At 41.7% G+C, this 17,527-nt stretch overlaps 1 protein-coding gene across 4 annotated transcripts in view; it reads left to right on the top strand.

Annotated features, from left to right (window-relative positions):
• cdc42bpab (CDC42 binding protein kinase alpha (DMPK-like) b) overlaps nucleotides 1-17,527 on the top strand; it is a 97,354-nt gene that overhangs the window by 2,171 nt on the left and 77,656 nt on the right. The window lies entirely within an intron of this gene.

Genomic DNA, 17,527 nt, shown 5'->3' with positions numbered 1-17,527 from the left:
TGTGTGTGTATGTGTGTGACATCGGGGTTTGGTTTGTGCATGAAGCAGGAATGTGAACAACTCACCTTTTTTATCTAGCGCAGAGGCCCAGCTAGCTGCCGGAGCATGCCTGGCTGGCCTGCTTGTCTTTTAAAGCCCTGAAAGAAGTGCAGCAGAGCAGGAGCAAGTTGTTGCCCTCACAGGCAGAAACATAGTTCAAGACGAATTAATAATACATAAGGCCAGCACGAAACAAAGATGTAATGGGAGGAAAGTGCTGCTAAGTTGGCACATTTGTGGTATCTTTTTGTCTGACTTTATTTAAACAGGCAGCAGTTTGGCCTGTCAGTGAGTGGCAGTGTGAAAAACAGACAGGATGGTGGTTAAATCAGTCAAATGGTGGTAAATTTTGGCTGTGGCTGTTAAGTTGGTCTATCCCACCAGCCACCATCTGGACAACCTATTTTGTACTAAAAATGGAGCTATGCTGGCTGGAAGTGGCTGGATTTGGTGATTTTTGTGTGTGCGTGGGTGTAAAGAGGTGCTTTCCTGCCCATGCCAGAGCTGCATCTGACCGTTTCTATCCACTACACATGTATTAGTTCCTTTAGGACACCATTTTTTGGCCACTTTCTCAGCTAATCTGCTGCATCTAACTGGTCTTGCAACAATGCCAGTGTGCTGCCCTGGCCTTTAAGGAGAGGTACTTGGGTGCCAAGTGGTGACTTCATCCTGACATTTCCCTGTGTTGACACTAGAAACTCTTTGACTGAGCTTGGCCAGACACAACACACGACGTGCAGATGTGTCCAAGCTGTCATAACTGTGCAGACGTCGCATGTTGCCCATTGTTATTGTGTGTTAAGGCTGCAGAGGGATTAGGATTGAATCCCTGAGACTTCTGCAGTTAATATCAATATGTTTAATTGACCTGCAGAGTTCGCTTAAACCAAGTGAATTGATTATACTTATCATGGATCCCTGACGCCAGAGCCCTTTGGGACACTGTGCTGACATTAAAAGATGTCTTCTACAAAAGAGTGTGCTGTATTTTTATTCAAGATAACAATACGAAAAGGGCCTGCAACAAGATCAAATGTGCGTATCACGTACAAAGTGATGAAGTGACTCCTTAAACAATAATGTCATTGATTGAATGCATGTACTTCCCTGTGCTCTGCAGCCTAAAGTTTTATTTTGTAGAACTCTACCAACTTTTGGCTTTAGGAGACTTTGTGTACATTAATTCAGTAAGAGCAGGTTTCCTCTGTAATTAACAGCTGGGGAAATCCAAACAGATGGTCATGATCAATCACTTTTCTGCTTTTTATCATACTGGTACAGACATCTGCTATACACACACTTAAAGGTGTAAGACAGGAGTAGCAATCGTACATGTCCACATGGGCGTTTTTGGATTCAAAGGTCCACAACGTTTCCCAGCAGTGGATGCTTTATTGGGCAGATGATTGACAGGTGTTCTCCTTCCCTGAAACCAGAAACCAACACAGGCTACGCCCTCCTACAACTGCATAAACTCTTGCTGCTCCTGATAGGATGAATGCTCTTCTCGCAGGCTGTCTTGCTTTGGGATTTCAAATCAAACCAACATGCCAGCTTGTCTAGTATTATGAATGCAGTTCACCGAAATGTGAGGTGAGAAATAGGCCATGCAGTTGCTGAACCTGTCTTCATTTTCAATCAACAATGGTTAGTTTAGAAGTTTTTCGAGTGTTTCCAGAAGTGGCAAGTCTGCGGGAATGGTCTCGATCTGCATAAATTAGCCTGAACTTCAACTTTATGCAGATGAGGAGCAGGCAGCTATGCCCACAAAATGCTGAAAAAAATTCTCATGATAATTTTAGCGATGACAAAGTAACATCATCAAACCCCAGGTGACTCACAATAGTGTAAGCAGCAAATTCTCATATTTCTCAACTTTGTGTCATTTTTTGCACAAAAAAGTTAATAGTTGGTGATTTAAGCTCCTAATTGCATGATTGTATCAACTGCTCTGTCATTATGTAAAAAAGAAAATGTTAACTTTGTTCATAGAAGTTCATGGCTCAGAGGCACCGTGTGTTACAGTATGCTCCAGCACGATGACATAATGGACAACGTCGATGAGTAAAATTTAACTTATTATGATCTTTTAAGAAGTACTCAAAGAACAGCACAGGACCAAAAATATGACCAACATAAGCAGAGTCTCTTAAAGGGTCTTTTCCTATGATTTATATTGTGATGCAGTCACCGGTTTTGTAAAAATTCATTTATGTGTTTCATCAGTAGTCAAAAACCAACATTCAGTGACATTTCACAGACTGTTACAGAAGCAACAGCAAACAATAACAGAGATTTTTATTTTTTTTGGAAAGTATGAAATGACTTTTGCCGGTTCGCGTCCCTGTGGAGGCACCGGAATCTTTCTGCGTGGAGTTTGCATGTTCTCCTCATGCAGCGTGGGTTCTCTCCGGGTTCTCCCGCTTCTTCCCACACAGTCCAACAACATGTTGAGGTTACTTGGTGATTCTAAATTGTCCGTAGGTGTGAATGTGAGTGTGCTTGGTTGTCTGTCGCTAAGTGTAGCCCTGCGATGGACTGGCGACCTGTCCAGGGTGTCCCCTGCCTTCGCCCTAAGTCAGCTAGGATAGACTCCAGCCCCCCCACGACCCTAGTGAGGATTAGGCGGTGTATAGATAATGGATGGATGAAATGACTTTGCTGTGGCGTGGTTTTAGCACTGTGGTAATGCACTTCCACAAGTTAGCAGACCACACCTTTTGTGGCAAAGCCATCAACAAAAATATAGCAGAACTGAGGTCAAGTCTTGTCTTGTCCTCAGAAGTTTTTGGAACTTCACCACTCCCATGTTTTCTTTTTTTTTCTTGGCAGAACACACAGCCACAGGGTCAAAGGAAAAAGCTCACCTGTTACACATGCAGCATGTTCTCTGCAGTATTTGAACATTTACTAGCTAAATGTTAACTGAAGAAGGGATATAGTACCATTATAGCTACCTATTCATACATTTCCAAAATAGCCAGTAAATGCATGAGTGATTGTAGCTTATAAGCAACAGATTGGATCAGAAAGTTAGCAGTAACACACACTCAAAACACAGTTTAATCCTGCATACAGACAAAATGGTTCAAGATGGGCCCCTTGAAACCTAAGACCTCTTCAACTTGTCAGTGATCTGCCTTTGTCAGCCGCAGTGAGGCTGTACTCCACAGAAAACTGCGCCTGTGTACCTTTTTGCTACCGCAGCACAGCCGTGACAAAGGTGCAGTAATGTTCCCTTTTCTTCCTGAGAATGTATATGTGCCAGAGAAGAAGACAAACATTTGTATTGGGTTTACTTTTCTTCTTGTTTGGTGACCTCATTTCAGCTGAAATAGAGACCCCTACATGACCTGCAGCCACAGGGGAAATGAACACGGGAAAGTACGCTGTATCCTGACTCCTCACATATACCGCAGCGTTTACTGTGTCTAACAATTTCACTAGCTCAGGCCTGCACTTGTATTTATTCTCTTAAACTTGGCTTGTGAAATTTAATCTAAACCTGTCACTCATCCTCCCGATCTGTATTTTCAGCAAATTAAATTGTCTTAAATTAAGGAAATTTGAATATTTTTTACCCCCTTTTAGCTAAGAACATGCAGTTCTTAGTCAGGCGGTGAGTAATGAATTAGTTAGAATGTAATTCTTTTAGTTTCACATTGATCCGTGGCTTGTGTGGGTTGGTGTTAAAATTTCTGTGTAAACCCAGCCGCGATGTTGATGTCTGTGCCATCATTGCCTGCTTTTTGTTTAATTCCGATTCCCTTTCCTGGTTTTGAGAAGTGAATCACTGGGCAGGGGGATGAAAACGGGCAGCCATGCCAGGCCACAGTTGGCAAACATGGGGGAGGCTGCCTGACCTTTTCTCAGCTCAGACTCAATGTTAGCCCGCAGTGACCAGCTGTTCGGCTGCAGCTGATGTGTGCTCCACCCTGCAAGGCTTTCATTGGCAGCATGCCTCACACACTACTCATAGTGGAGACACACACACACACACTCACTTATTATTGTGGTTTTGCCTAACTACGCTATCTCACAGTGCACAGCCTGGAGTTCCTCCCTGTTATTCCCGTTATTGAACAGACCAGAGGAACTGCCACTAGAACAATTTGAGTTGCAATGGTTCCAAAAGAGAATTTTTGTGTCACATGGTTTTGAATTCTTTTCGGAGGCCAATCCACCCCACCAAAAACAAACAGCTTTGTGAGCAACACTTTAAGCCTCTCCCTTTATATCCTTGGTCTATACCACCATTGCAGTTATGCATATGTGTTAAATTAGGTTCATCCTCTGAACTCTTTCTGTGTTTTTTTTTTTGTACTCCTGCCACATTTTGAGTCACTGTGGGCTCATTTTCCATGACAATGCAAAGTCTTGCATCTCTATGGAAATAGAACAATCATGGCTAGAAGTAGAGGGAATTAAAAATGTATTTTGCGCAGTATGATATAGTCATAATGCCATATATCAAGAATAGGAATTCGACTATTTATTTTAATAAACTTTCAAAAAAGTGGACTCAACATGCACAAAATTAGGAGTTCCCCAAATGACTATACACATCAACACTAGAAAGAGGTTTCACCATGCTGCATGGATCTTCCAGCAACCTGCTGACAACTTGCTCCTCTGTATACCATTTTTGAGCCATGCTTCATTTATTTAATTTCTGAAATGTATGTAATGTTCAGTCGAACGGTGATAGAATTTTTATCATGTGGCTGTTGGTCAGCGCTGAGCCAAACATGGATTCTCAATTACATGTAATTTTGAAGAAATATCGTTAATATATCAATTTTAAGCACAGATTAGGTTAATTTTCCCAATGGAGCTGCTTGTCATGCATGATTAGTCCAAATACTGTGAGATTATCCAACAATTCTTTCAGTTTTTGCACTTTCTGGTTTGATAAATACATTTTTTTTTTAAGATAGCATATCTTTCACCTTGAATTGTGGAATTCAGATGGTTGAACTGCTTTCAGGCTGCTTTGCCAGCTCTGTTGTAGCAGTGTGGTCTGTTCCGGCAAAGACAAAGCAGATGAGAAATGTACTTAAGTGCTTTTATTTTTACCAGCCAATGGCGGATAATAAAAGCAGAGTCGATGGTGAAGCAGTATTTTATTGTAGATAGGACATAATCAGGACTAGGAGCTTTTAGATCGGAATAGATCCATAAAGGAATGAAGTAACTGAAATAATTGCTGAATATAGTAATTTCAGGTAATCGGGTGTAAAAGATTTGACACATTTTATAAATCAAAACTCAAAAATGCGTGTTTGCATCACTGGCCATTTGTGTCAAGTCAGCAGAAGAATCCATAATCTGTGTATTAAAAGTCCCGTATGTCAATATTGGCATCAGACAATAAAACATTGCATCAGCTGGCCTCTATCAGGACATCCTTGTTACCTCTCTGGCCGTCCTGCCGTTTCCTTTCGGACTGTCCGGTGGCTGCGTCGGGCACCGAGAACAGGAAGGAACCACAAGGACTCAGTGAGATAGTCTGGACCCAGCGGGTACATGATGTCATACGAGGAAGTGGGACAGCTGTATCGCATTGTGTCATTGTGTACTCTGTGGCTCACTCATGTCCAACATCTTGGTGTTGTTGGGAAGGCGCAAGGCCACACTGTTTATTTCCTTTGCCAGTGGATTCCCTTTTCACACCAGTACACATAACAGCAGATGCCTGTTTGCTCACTTGAACGCTCATAAGCTCTTTCAGTCACTTTTTTCACACACGCACACACAGCTTTTTCTATTGTCCTGAGAGCACTCACAAACAATCAGACATAGCAGAGGGGCCCATGTATCCTCCCCTCTCCTGGTGTCCGCTACTTCACACCAGAGTTTAGTGTCCCAGAGGGGGAAGTCCAGCAGCCACTTACACTTTATTATGTTCTTTTTCCTCCTCCACAATTCATTTACTCTTAAGTCTAAATGAACCCTGCAGCATTTCAAACAAACCTGGAAGAAGAGGAAAGAGATGAGATCATTTAAGCACCTGAACCATGGGCACCCTTTAGAATATACTCTTCGGTTATGTTCAGATCAATACCACTCTCATGTGTCTAGAATAAATGACGACCAGCAGCTGAGCTTAGCAGAAAAACTAAAAAAAAAAAGGGGAAACAGCTAGGCTAGCTCTGACCTGAGATGGAGGTAAAAACCAAGTAAAACAACATTGCATTTCTGCACTATTGCCTAACATTAATTAACATGTGTCCACAATATTATTTCAAAAAGGCATTTAAAATGAAGCATTCTCCATTCAGGTGAGCATTTCAGTGCTATTTTTGTACAATCGCATCACTATTCAGATACTCTGGACATCCGGGTGCCAGTGTAGATGTGAAAAAGGGTTTGTTGTTTAGTTGTTTGAAATATTTCGGATGAAGCAATGGCAAAAAGTAAAATCAGGGATAACCTTAACTGCACAACTAGTGTAGACAGCAAGGTCAGCAACGCCTGGAATTTGTTTTGTATTTTGAATTTAACACTGGTCGTCAAGGCTGGTGTCTTTGTTTTCTTGTGGAAAACGGTCACGTGGCATCAGTGTGGTGCATCAGAGAATGACTGGCAATGACACTTGAGGCACCATCGAAAAGCAAATAAGGGTGTCTGTGCCATTGTTTCCATAAGTCTCAATTTCTTCTTGTCATGACTGAAACGCAGCCTCAAAGTAAAACAGGGTTAGTAGCATTTCCAGTTTTAGGGGCTCTGTAGTGTTGTGTACTTTGGCTTAACAATTACTTGTGATTTCAAGATGTCCAAGTACACTAATCCACATTGCAGGAGCTGCATTTCATTGATAAAGGTCAAATGTGCGTCATCATATGTTTGTAAATGAAGCACTGTGATGCTACGGACATCCAGGTCTACAAATCATGTTCTCCCGACTAAATAGAATATGCTTGTCTAGTATAGACCACAGGAAAAATCTCATCACATGAATGAATCACATGAAAAATAAGTGTCCTCGCTAAAATTGTGACTCATCGCAATTCCTGTCAAAGTAATTGCAACATGACGTTTTGGATGCTAGCCACAGAGGCAGCAGAAGTCGTGCATTTTAACATGAGAACATATTGGTGTGGATGTAACCATGGTGAGCTTTACTGGTGCTATCAGGTGGATGTTTTTGGACAGACTGGGATCTTCTTGTCTTTTTGCTGAAGTTAGCTGTTGACTGTAGGTTTATGTTTGATGACACTGTCAAACTTATACAGCAGTCATGTTTTGTCCTCTTTAAAGAACAAAGAGGGGGAATTTCCCAAAAGTTTGAACTATTCCTTTAATTTATCCTTTAAAGCCTAACAAGGGAAACTACAGTCTGAGCAAACTGAGAGGATACTGATTATTAGGACTTAAGATCTGAGCAAGAATGCCTGACATGTTTTATAATTTCTTGTAAAATGTAGTCTTTCAATGAGTGGTTATTTATAACACGGTGGATTGACAATTTCCTGCAGTGATGCGAAGACGAGCAAACATTAGTCTGCTGTTTTGGATTTGGATTTACAATTCCAGGCTTTTTAATCATAACTTTCAAGATCTAATGTTGTTGAGTTGTGTTAAATTAATTGTCTGATGCTCCAAGTGTGCACAGTTTATCTAAGGTAGATAAGACGGCTCCGACCACGCTGAGGATTACCTGGACCTTTACTCTGATATCGCATGTGAAATTGCTCATGGCATTTTCCGCATCAGGATATGCACAGATGGCCTTTAAAAACACTTAGTCAATCTGTCTGGGCGCTTTGTAGGCAGAGAAATGCCTGCTGCTAATTGTGGTGTGTCATCAGAAAGTGGCAGGGGAAGGGTTGGCTTCCTTTTCTTCGTCTCCCAGAGGACAGACGGCAGCGCAGGTCATTAGCCCGCCGCCGAGCACCCCTCGGGATCTGACTGCAAATGGCCTCTCCTCCCCCATCCTGTCTTTTTCTTCACCTTGGCTTCTCCTCATCCTCCCCATCTCTTTACATTCTTCTTTTCTTTTCCTACCTCACTCCCTCCCCTGCAGTGCCTGTTAGCTGGCTTTGGCTGACCTCTCCGCTCAGCTGTCCGTCCATCATTTCAGCCGGTGTTTACAGACCAAATGAAAATGAAGCTGCTTTTGGCTCGCTGTGATGCTTCTTTCCCTACTGCAGTTTTTTTGGGGAAAAAAAAGTCCTCCTCTGTTGAATAGATGTGAACCGTACTCTGCTATATACTTGCAAAAGCAGAACATATGTCAGAATTTCCAGCTTGTTAGGAATCGTCATGGCTTATATTTAGTGCACAGTACTCGTATTGCTAAAACTGTAACCAGTGCTTTACTCAAGTAATTGCTACCCAGTTTAACTTGTTGGCATTAGCATGTAAGATAAGTTTGATTTTTCAGAAATTACAAGAGGCGTTAGTGTTCCTTCTAATGCCTTTGATTATTTCTAAGTGTGTCGCTCTGTACATGCTGGAGGAAAAATATTGGTCTGCTCTCTCTGTAATGGCTCTTGAGCACATAGGAGCAATTAGCAAGTCTTCCTTTTGCCAGAGCTAAGTCTACACCAGTGACACACTCATCAATGCCACAGACAACAGAGTAACATTGTTTTCTCACAAGATTTTTTTTTTTTATGTTGTCAGAGGGTGAATTTGGGAAAGCTTGCTCACCCCCTCCACCCGTTTCAGCTGAAAATGGTCCCACGGCCAGCTGGCGAAGGCGCTCGCTTGCATAGTTTCGTCCCTTCCCATACTCACTGAACTTTGGCGTGTGTGTCAGTGAAGGAGTGCGTGTACGCTGGCCTCACTGAGAAAGATGTAAGCAATTTTGAAATGATGGTGAAAGCTGTCCAACAAAGACATGTCTCTTGCTCATCATTCATAAAACCGTATGTAATCCATGCGTCGAGTACAAGAGAAGATTAAAGGGATTTTCCTTTGAAACTTTAGCTTCTTGATCTTAATGTCCATTGTATCCCAAAGCCGCTCAATGATGATACATTCTTTAACGTAATGTCTTTTACAGCTGATTTTGTTGTATGTACTTATACAGCACCACACATTCTCCCCAGTAGTGTAATATTTCATTCTTTCTTTCTGCATTGTGATACACTTCTGATGTGGAAAGAAGCTTAATAAAATGTGCAGCATTCCAAGTCTGGAGAAAACTTCATGTTTAACCACTGTAAAATCGAGGGATTAGGATCTAAGACTTTTGGGAAGTGGCCATAGACACAATTTGGCTTCCACACAGTTTCTATTAGGTCTCAATTCAAACTGCACATACACACTGTTATATTATTTATGTAGTATTTCAAAAAAGGATTAATGTTCTTTGTCCCGCAAAGAGGAGACAGATTTCTGAAAATCGTTAAATTTAATATTATTATGCAAGTCCAGCCCAGTATTTTTACTCATATAAATCAATCGGCGTGGCTGTGTGCCGACTGTCCGACCTCCAGTGTCTCTGACTGCAGGTTACAACCTATTAGCTGCTCTCACAACCCCAGGAGCCTCACTCGGGGCACTAGTTCATAAATAACATGGGAGAAAACTGAGGCATATGATCTTCCTTGGCTTCTCCTCCAGTTTCCTTTTTTCCTCGCCATTCTTTTCTGTCACAGGATGTTTCTCTGACAGGCAGAGAGAGAGCCAGGCGCTTTGGCACAAAATCCCATCTGTGGTAGTGTGGGGGGAGATGCCAAGAAATCCAATTCACCTCTGCTTGTCTCTGCTTTAGGCTTGTACTCGCTGGGCATGTTAGCGGGGAAATTATGTTTGTTTTATGCTTTTTGACTTTGACTTTCCATTAAGAATCTGTTCCTACTTTTGGTCTGTTTTCTGTTTTTGATGGGGTTTTTTTTTTGTCGTGTTTGAATGTAATTTCCCATAAGCTTTAGTTTTGGCCTGGTTCGCACTTATTTTAGATGAGATTCCAAGCAGTTAGTCATCCAAGTTCAATGCTTCTGATATGTTTTATTAATGGGCCTGTTGCTGTTCGCTTACTGCAACAGCTGTGCCTCTTTCACTTAAATCTATCACTTGCTGTCTCGTTTGATCTTTGCATAATAATACTGCTTCACTTTTGCTGCATAATTTCTTGTAGAAAATTGTGTTGCAGGTTTTACATGCTAGAAAGCAATTCACGAGTTGGCTGAATCCAAAGTTCATGGATCAGATACCTTGTGCTGAAGTATTGGATAAAAAGCCAAGAGATCACTATCACTGCAATATCCCAATAACTACAATTTCCTCAGTTTTGACAGTTTTCTCTTTCTCTGAGATTCAGCTTGATGTTTAATATTGTTCGTAATCATTCATCCCCTTGTCTTAGCCTGTCTTACTCCGGCAGCGCAAGTAGGCCTAGAGCGTTTACAAGAGGTGATTGGTTACCACAGTGCAGCAAGACAGCTTTTGGTCAATCTGCCTTCTTATTAAAGCAGTGAAGGACCAGAAATCCATCCCCCTCAAATGTTAGACTCAAAAGGCTTTGCAGAGATTAAAACCAGCCTCAAGATTTGGCTGAAGTCAGCACCAAACTGTCAACACCAATGATTGCCTTACATTTGTTGTATTTACTGATTCTATTTATTATCTCTCACTGATGGACTGTTATTTTTTGTGTTGTTGTATGTTGTGAAATTAGAGTCCTTTTGTGTTCCTGCCCAGTGACAACAGATTAGCGTCTAACTCTGGTGCGATGCAAAAATAACCAATAAATAAAAAAAGAATGAGAGTGCAAAGTCAGAAAAAGCATCGTAAAAGATTCTTTTTACTTGCAGATTCTCACTGAAATAAATGTATTTCCAAATGCCCCCTGATGCAGCCACCTCTCTCAGTCTGTCGTCACCACTCTGCAGTCTTGAGCAGTTTGCCACTCACAGCACTATCTGATTGGTTACACTCCATTATTTGTAACCTAACAATACTGAGAGATAAATATTGAAAAGTCTAATTACTATATTTGTCAAACATAACTTTGTCAAAATGCCTTTATTATTCTATTGATGTTTGAGTTCTTCTAAACTACAACTTCAGGATTTTCAGTTTTACTTCACAGGTTTACGACTTCCAAATATCTGTTATCGGTCTCTTTGATTACTGATAATCAGTATCGGTATCACCCCTGGAAAAAAAACATATCGGTCGACAGCTAGTTTATGGTTTCGATGCTGGAACCATGTGTTGAAGTAAGGCCATAAAATGTCAGACAAGGCCCCTTAAAATTGTAAAATATAACCTTATATTTTGGATTTCTTCCTTTTTGGATGAGTTTCATTTCTACCAGATGTTCTGCTCTTACTACTGCTGTAGATTTCTCAATCTCATATCTCCTCCTCTTTTCCTTCCCGTATTTATAAAAAAGAAAATAAAAGTAAAAATGCCAGGAAGAGGTCCAAACCTCTGGCTGTAGCTGCTTTATGTCGTCCTGCACGTGCTGCATCCAGCGCATCCCCTGGCTGCTTTAAAGCTCAGGCTCAGCTCAGTGTGTAAAAAGCGCTGACTCAGGCTCCAGCCCCCCCCTCCATAGCCGGGCTGCCTGTGGAATTTGGAGCTGAGGTGCAATGTTAGGGAGAACAGCAGCTGTTTGGATGAGGCCAGATCTGGCTCTTTGTCCGGCAGCGCCACCCGCCCCGATCGCTCGCCCTCTCCGGCTGTCTGTCTGTCAGCTCTTGGTGTTGCTCCTGCTTTCATTGTTTAGCTGGGTGTCAGTCTGTCAGTTTGTCATCCATTCACTCAGTCTTATGCACTCCAGCGCTGCACACCCCTTACAGCTTATCTCATTCTCTCTGCCTCGATATCCTCCCTCTCTTTTCCTCTCCTCTATTCTGTCTCTTGCCCTCCTTTATTTCCCTCTGTTTGCTCTCTCCTCCTGTCCTCCCCCTCCCCTTCCTGCCTCTCTCAGCTCCTCTCCCCCCTCCCTCGCTCCCTCCCAGACTGCTGCATCCCAGCTTTGCCTAGTGACAGAGCAGACTAGGCTGGCCTGTGTCTCCGTGCAGGGCATGCATCAACAGTATCGTGCATCGTGCATGGACGTGTACATACTTATCGCTTTTTATGCGACGTTTGCATGCGTATGCTTTTTCGTCAGCTTGTGCAAATGAGGCACATGTGCAGAGACTTGAGTCGATCAGACAGCGTAGTCAGTCCAGCCGACAGCGTCCTGACAGCAGAGCTGAGCTGCATCCCTAATAAAGCACTTCTGCTGCATCTACAGACACGCTTTGATCCTCTATCTCATGCTGTCATGTTTGCAAAGGGAGCTTCATGCCAAATGAAAAGGATCGGTATTTGCCCTTTTAAAATTGTTCAGGCTAAATAAGGACTGCACACTGTCTGCAGTGGCTAAATTAGCTGTTTAGCGAGACCGTTCCAACAGTGCTGCAGCAGCCTACAGGTTACACAAGCAGCAGGCTCTTTTGAATCTCAGTGTACCCTGAAAATGAGGGCGAGTGCAAAATTTTGTCCCCACTTGTTATCTGTTGTGTTGCATTGATGCAGGTTTTAAAGCAGATACAGACATGCAGAGTTTTTAAACACTATGGCCTCATATTGACAAATTAAACTAATTAGACATGTAATTTTTAATGTATCTGTTTTTGAATTGATACTTTCTTTTAAGTGTACAATGTGCAGTATCTTTCCAAATGCAGTTGAATAAGCTTTTGTTTCCACACATACACAACCAGATCACAAATGTGAGTTTTCTATGGTGCATGCAAACCACAGTAATCCCTACTTTAGCCAGATACACCAGAAGCTGTTGGGTGACTGTCAAAAACAATAGAAAAACTGCTTTTGTTAGCTTGATGACAGTTTTCTGTGATCTAATATCAGCACATTGATTAACTACACTTATAAACTATAAGATGAGTTTACTTTTCATAGCCTCTTATTCACCCTGCGCCCTCTCCCAGACATTAATGCTCTCCCACCCACATATCTTTCAGTGGTTGCACTGATCAGGGATTAGAAACTACATCAGCTTAGTGTACCTTCTGCATTATGGTATTTGTTAAATTACTGGCGCTGCCTGTTTCTGTTATTCTAACAGGGAGAACAACAGCCTATTTTAATATTACTTCAGCTGCCATAATCACAAAAGATGGACGCTGTCAGCAGGTATTTCCATAGGACTCTTACTGATGTCGTTCCACTGGGGAGGAGATTACATATGTGGAAAGATAGATGCACTTACACCTTTTAACGTCTGGCTAGACAGTCATTCAGACATGATTCAGATGTCAAAACAAGTTCTCACAGAGTAAAAGCGACATGTGTGCTAAAACAGATCGCTCTGGACACATTCAATCCTGCATTTTGTGGCATTACTGCTCCATCTTCCTAACTGGATAATGAAAGGGGAAATCTGAGAAATTAGGGAAAGAGTATGAGACGGCGAGCGATAGGGACAAATTGAAATAGCTGAAATAGATTAGGGGAGTCCACAAAGTTGACTTAGATTTGCTGAAGGAGATATCAGTTGAAGTCATTTTGTCTATCTGTCATACTCTGTGTTCCTCTGCCTCGGTGCTGCTTGCTGCAGCTGACACCGATGGAGCATTGACCTTGGCTTGTGGTGCGGTAGCGAATTTGACAATGACCTGGCCTATTTTTAGGCCTGTCTATATATCTGCATTGCTTTATGCGTGCGAGTCTCTTGTACTCACTGTTCTGACCTCCCTGTCTTTATAGCGGAGACGCATGACTCGAATAATGTCAGATAGGCGAGCAGTTTGTCAGCACCGTTCATCCGTCTTCCACCTGAATGGCAGTCATTCACGCCGGTGGGTCTCACGTGCAACTGATCTGATCATCCCTCAGTGCTTCAGCTGAGGTTTGAATCACTGTGTTGTCTGGGTAGATTCTCAGCGATAAAATGAAGTCTCTATGCAGCGCCTGGCAATCTGGTTACACATTCACTCATGAGCATGTTTCCTCCTCGGCGTTGTTACATTCAGACGGTGATTTAGCGGTTTTTGTGGTATCTGTTCTGAAAGGGGTGTTGTGGGCTGTGGGTAAGTGTGTAAGAGTGAGTTTGTGACTGGTAATGTGCACAGCTAGACCTGTGCAACTGTAAGTGAATGTTTAAAAACTCCTCTATATATTTCCGCAAATTTTATATGTGGTTTGACTAACCCACATCCCACTGTCCCCGGCTGTCCCCATCCTGTGTCTCTCTCCTGAGAAGTCTCTGGTGGAAATCCTGTGGTCGCTCTGATTGTCATCTCAATTGTTTTCCACTGAGTCGTGTCTGTTGTTCACCTCTATATATAGAGAGCGGCCTCACACTGTTTCCTCCCTCTGCTGAAGGTCATGATACAGACACAACAATCTGACATGCTGCTGATGAGTAAATTTCATCACCCCCAAATCCAATTGTTTTTCCCCCTTAGGCATTTGAAACAAGACTAATAAGTGCCATAGTTACTTCCCTTCCTGTTCATTGATCACATGTATTTTATTATAGCAGGTTCAGTGGTTTTGACTGGAAATCAGTTAGACCTTCTTTTTATACAATAAAATGTCATAAAGGAAACATGCATCATTTATATCACAGAGCTTTCGGACACTGCTACTATCTTTAATCTGCATAGCACTTCCCTTCATGAGTTATACGTATTGTTTCTGCTGCTTCTTCCTTCCTTCATAGCTCCACTATCTTTCATTCACAAACAGCAGCATTTATTCATACTTCAGTATCTGTAAGACTTAACCTGGGGTTACATATAATTAGGTTTTGCTGCAGTTTTCTGTCCAAAACACTTAATTTACTGATATTCGTTAATAATTGCTTTTAGTATGCTAGGTTCTTTAGCCCCTGTAGCGAGATGCTTAGTCTTAATTACTCTGTTGGGTTCCCATCTGTTTTTCAGAAAACCTTATTTGTGCAAATCTGCTCCCCTCCAGACTCAGTCCTCCTCTGATAAGGAAATTTCATAAATGAGGCATTTCCATTTATTATTATAAAGATATTCCCAGGGCCAGTAAATGGCTTAACTCGGGCAATTATTATCCAGAGTGGGAAGCGCCCATAACACAAAAAGAAATTCATTTATGAGTACAATGAGGTTTTTTTCTCCTAATATTGTTGCAGAATTAAGTGTGACTTTAGCAGATGACAGCATTTAGCAGTAAAGCGCCTCCTAAGCCTTGGACCCTTATTGACTGTTGCTATATTCGTCAAGTTTTTTTGGAACAATGGGTTCTTGATTTCACACAGATGCTGTTAAAAGCAGACTTCCTGATTTTTGATGACTGGAACTGCAGCTCTTGCTAGCATATTTTGTCACGGGTCATTACAGTTAGATTCGTAAGTTGATTAAAAACCTCATATATACATGATGAGAGACTAAGACTTAGGCGAAATGTCCCAAAAAGTCTGCATTTGTGGTTCATGATTCAAATGATGTTTTGATGTTTAGCCTACAGAAGACAGACTAAGGCCTTGTCTACATTATTCTGGGTATTTTCCTAGATGGATAGCTTCCTGTTCCATTTAAATAAAAATGTTTTTATTTCTGTACAGATAAGAACATGCTATTTGCTGGTGGACTTAAAAACCACATGTCATAGGTTACTTTTTTTTAAAAGAGGCAATGCTACATTAGCATCACGGCTGTAAACAAGTTAGCTGACTGTGCTACCAACTGCATCTTATGTCACAGCATCTATGCAAAATATTTAATCCATGCTTTGCACTTTTGCCACTGTGTTTTTGCTTTTGAAAAGGTTAAAGATAAAAGTCTTTGTGCATACACAAGTATATACACTTTAGTACAGCCTCAAACACCCTGATTCAACATGTTGACAGTCGTGCTACTAAGCTGTGATTGGACAATCAGTCCACAAAGGTGTTTGCAGATCTTAGTCAGCCATCCAGTCCTAGGTGCCACTTTCATCCTTTTTATTTTCAAGTGTTTGTTTTATTTGCATGTGATTCTAAAGTGGTATTGTTTTATTTACACATTGTTTTTTTTATATTTTGTTCATGCAACACAATCTATTTCTGTGGACAGCATAGATTAATATTATATTTTTAAGTAAATCGTTCAGTTTCCCCTTTTTCTCCATCAGAAAGACTCTCAAACTGAGCACTCAGTGAGTCTGGTGATAGTGCAGTAGCAAAGCAGGCCTGATCCTACTCTACATTACTCCCGGCACACTTCTACGGAAGCAGACAAACTGCTGCCTGCGGTTTATCAACCTGTTGAGAGAGTCTGTGTTTGCGATCACCTAGATGTCTCACGTCCTCGTCAAAACAAGGGCCCGTCCCCCCTGCAGCCTCCCACGCCGACTCAATCTGCTTATCAGTTAGGTCATTAGCCTCGTAACTGTTATCTAGGTGTCTGCCCGCTATTGCACGGCCGCTGTTTGTTCTCTCAGCTTACAGTGTTGGACCTGAGCTCATGGATAAGTCCTAAATGGATAGGACTTGAGTTTCCCTGCCTGGTTAACTCTTGGATGGATCCTTTAATTGGTTTGCCAGTTAACTGAATGAACTCACAATATAGGGATGGTGTGCCTTGCTAGTTTGTTATGAAAACTGTGCTTTAAGGAGGTTATAACCCTGTTTTACTATCAGCCTTTTTTTTTTTTTTTTTTTTTTTAAATGTAGAAGACAGAGCATCCTCCGTGCTTATCTTCTATGTTTGTAATATAAACATAGGTAGTCTCTCTATGATAACAACTTGGAAAGCCCTGCCCTGATTAGATCTCTACCTCTCTCAGCTTTGTAACCTAACCTTACCACTGTATCTTCACTTGGAAATACAATTCATTTTTTTTGTCAGTGGTCACATGTACGCCCTCCTCCTGCTCTGAACAGGCAGCGCGTCCTAACACGCCCAGCTGTTGCCAGATGCATATTTTTCAAGATGCTTTTGGTTACAAGTCCCAGCACCGACACCTTTCTTCTGGAGGTTATAATTAGTAGCCAAGCTAGTCTTTTTTTGCAGTAACAGTGACTGGTTGTGGCCTAGAAAGTGTCTGTTGTGCATGGCTGCAGCAGAGGGGGAAGTGTATATATAGCGTAGCACTTCAGTCCCCTCCATTTATTTTGGGAGCAGAACGTGGTAATTTAGTGGTTTTCTCCAGATTTCAGTGTCCGTTAACTTCACAGCCTGCCCATTATTCTTTTGTAACAAGATGGGCCACCACCTGCTCTAGAAAACTTGGTTGCAGTGTTGTGGTATTAGCAAGGAGTCACGTTTTCACCTTTTTGCATGACATAACACACCAAAGATTTTCTCTTCTTCTTTCTTCTGCTGTATTTTTGGATTTTGCTTTGCTATGAAGTTATCCCTGTGTGTGTGTGTGTAGACACACAAAAAGAAAGAGCTTGGGTTATGTAATGACCGTTTAAAACAAATTTATCAACATTTTGTGCTATCTGTCATAGTTTATGTCCTCTCTGGGAATCTACCACAAAAACAAAACAGGACATATTTGGAGCTCCAAATGTTAGGGGTGGGAATCCTTGGCAGGCTCACGATTTAAT

Source organism: Stegastes partitus, unplaced genomic scaffold, assembly GCF_000690725.1.
Source record: "Stegastes partitus isolate 25-593 unplaced genomic scaffold, Stegastes_partitus-1.0.2 Scaffold2355, whole genome shotgun sequence".
NCBI classification, from domain to species: Eukaryota; Metazoa; Chordata; class Actinopteri; family Pomacentridae; genus Stegastes; species Stegastes partitus.
This window is presented reverse-complemented; position numbering and strand designations above follow the sequence as displayed.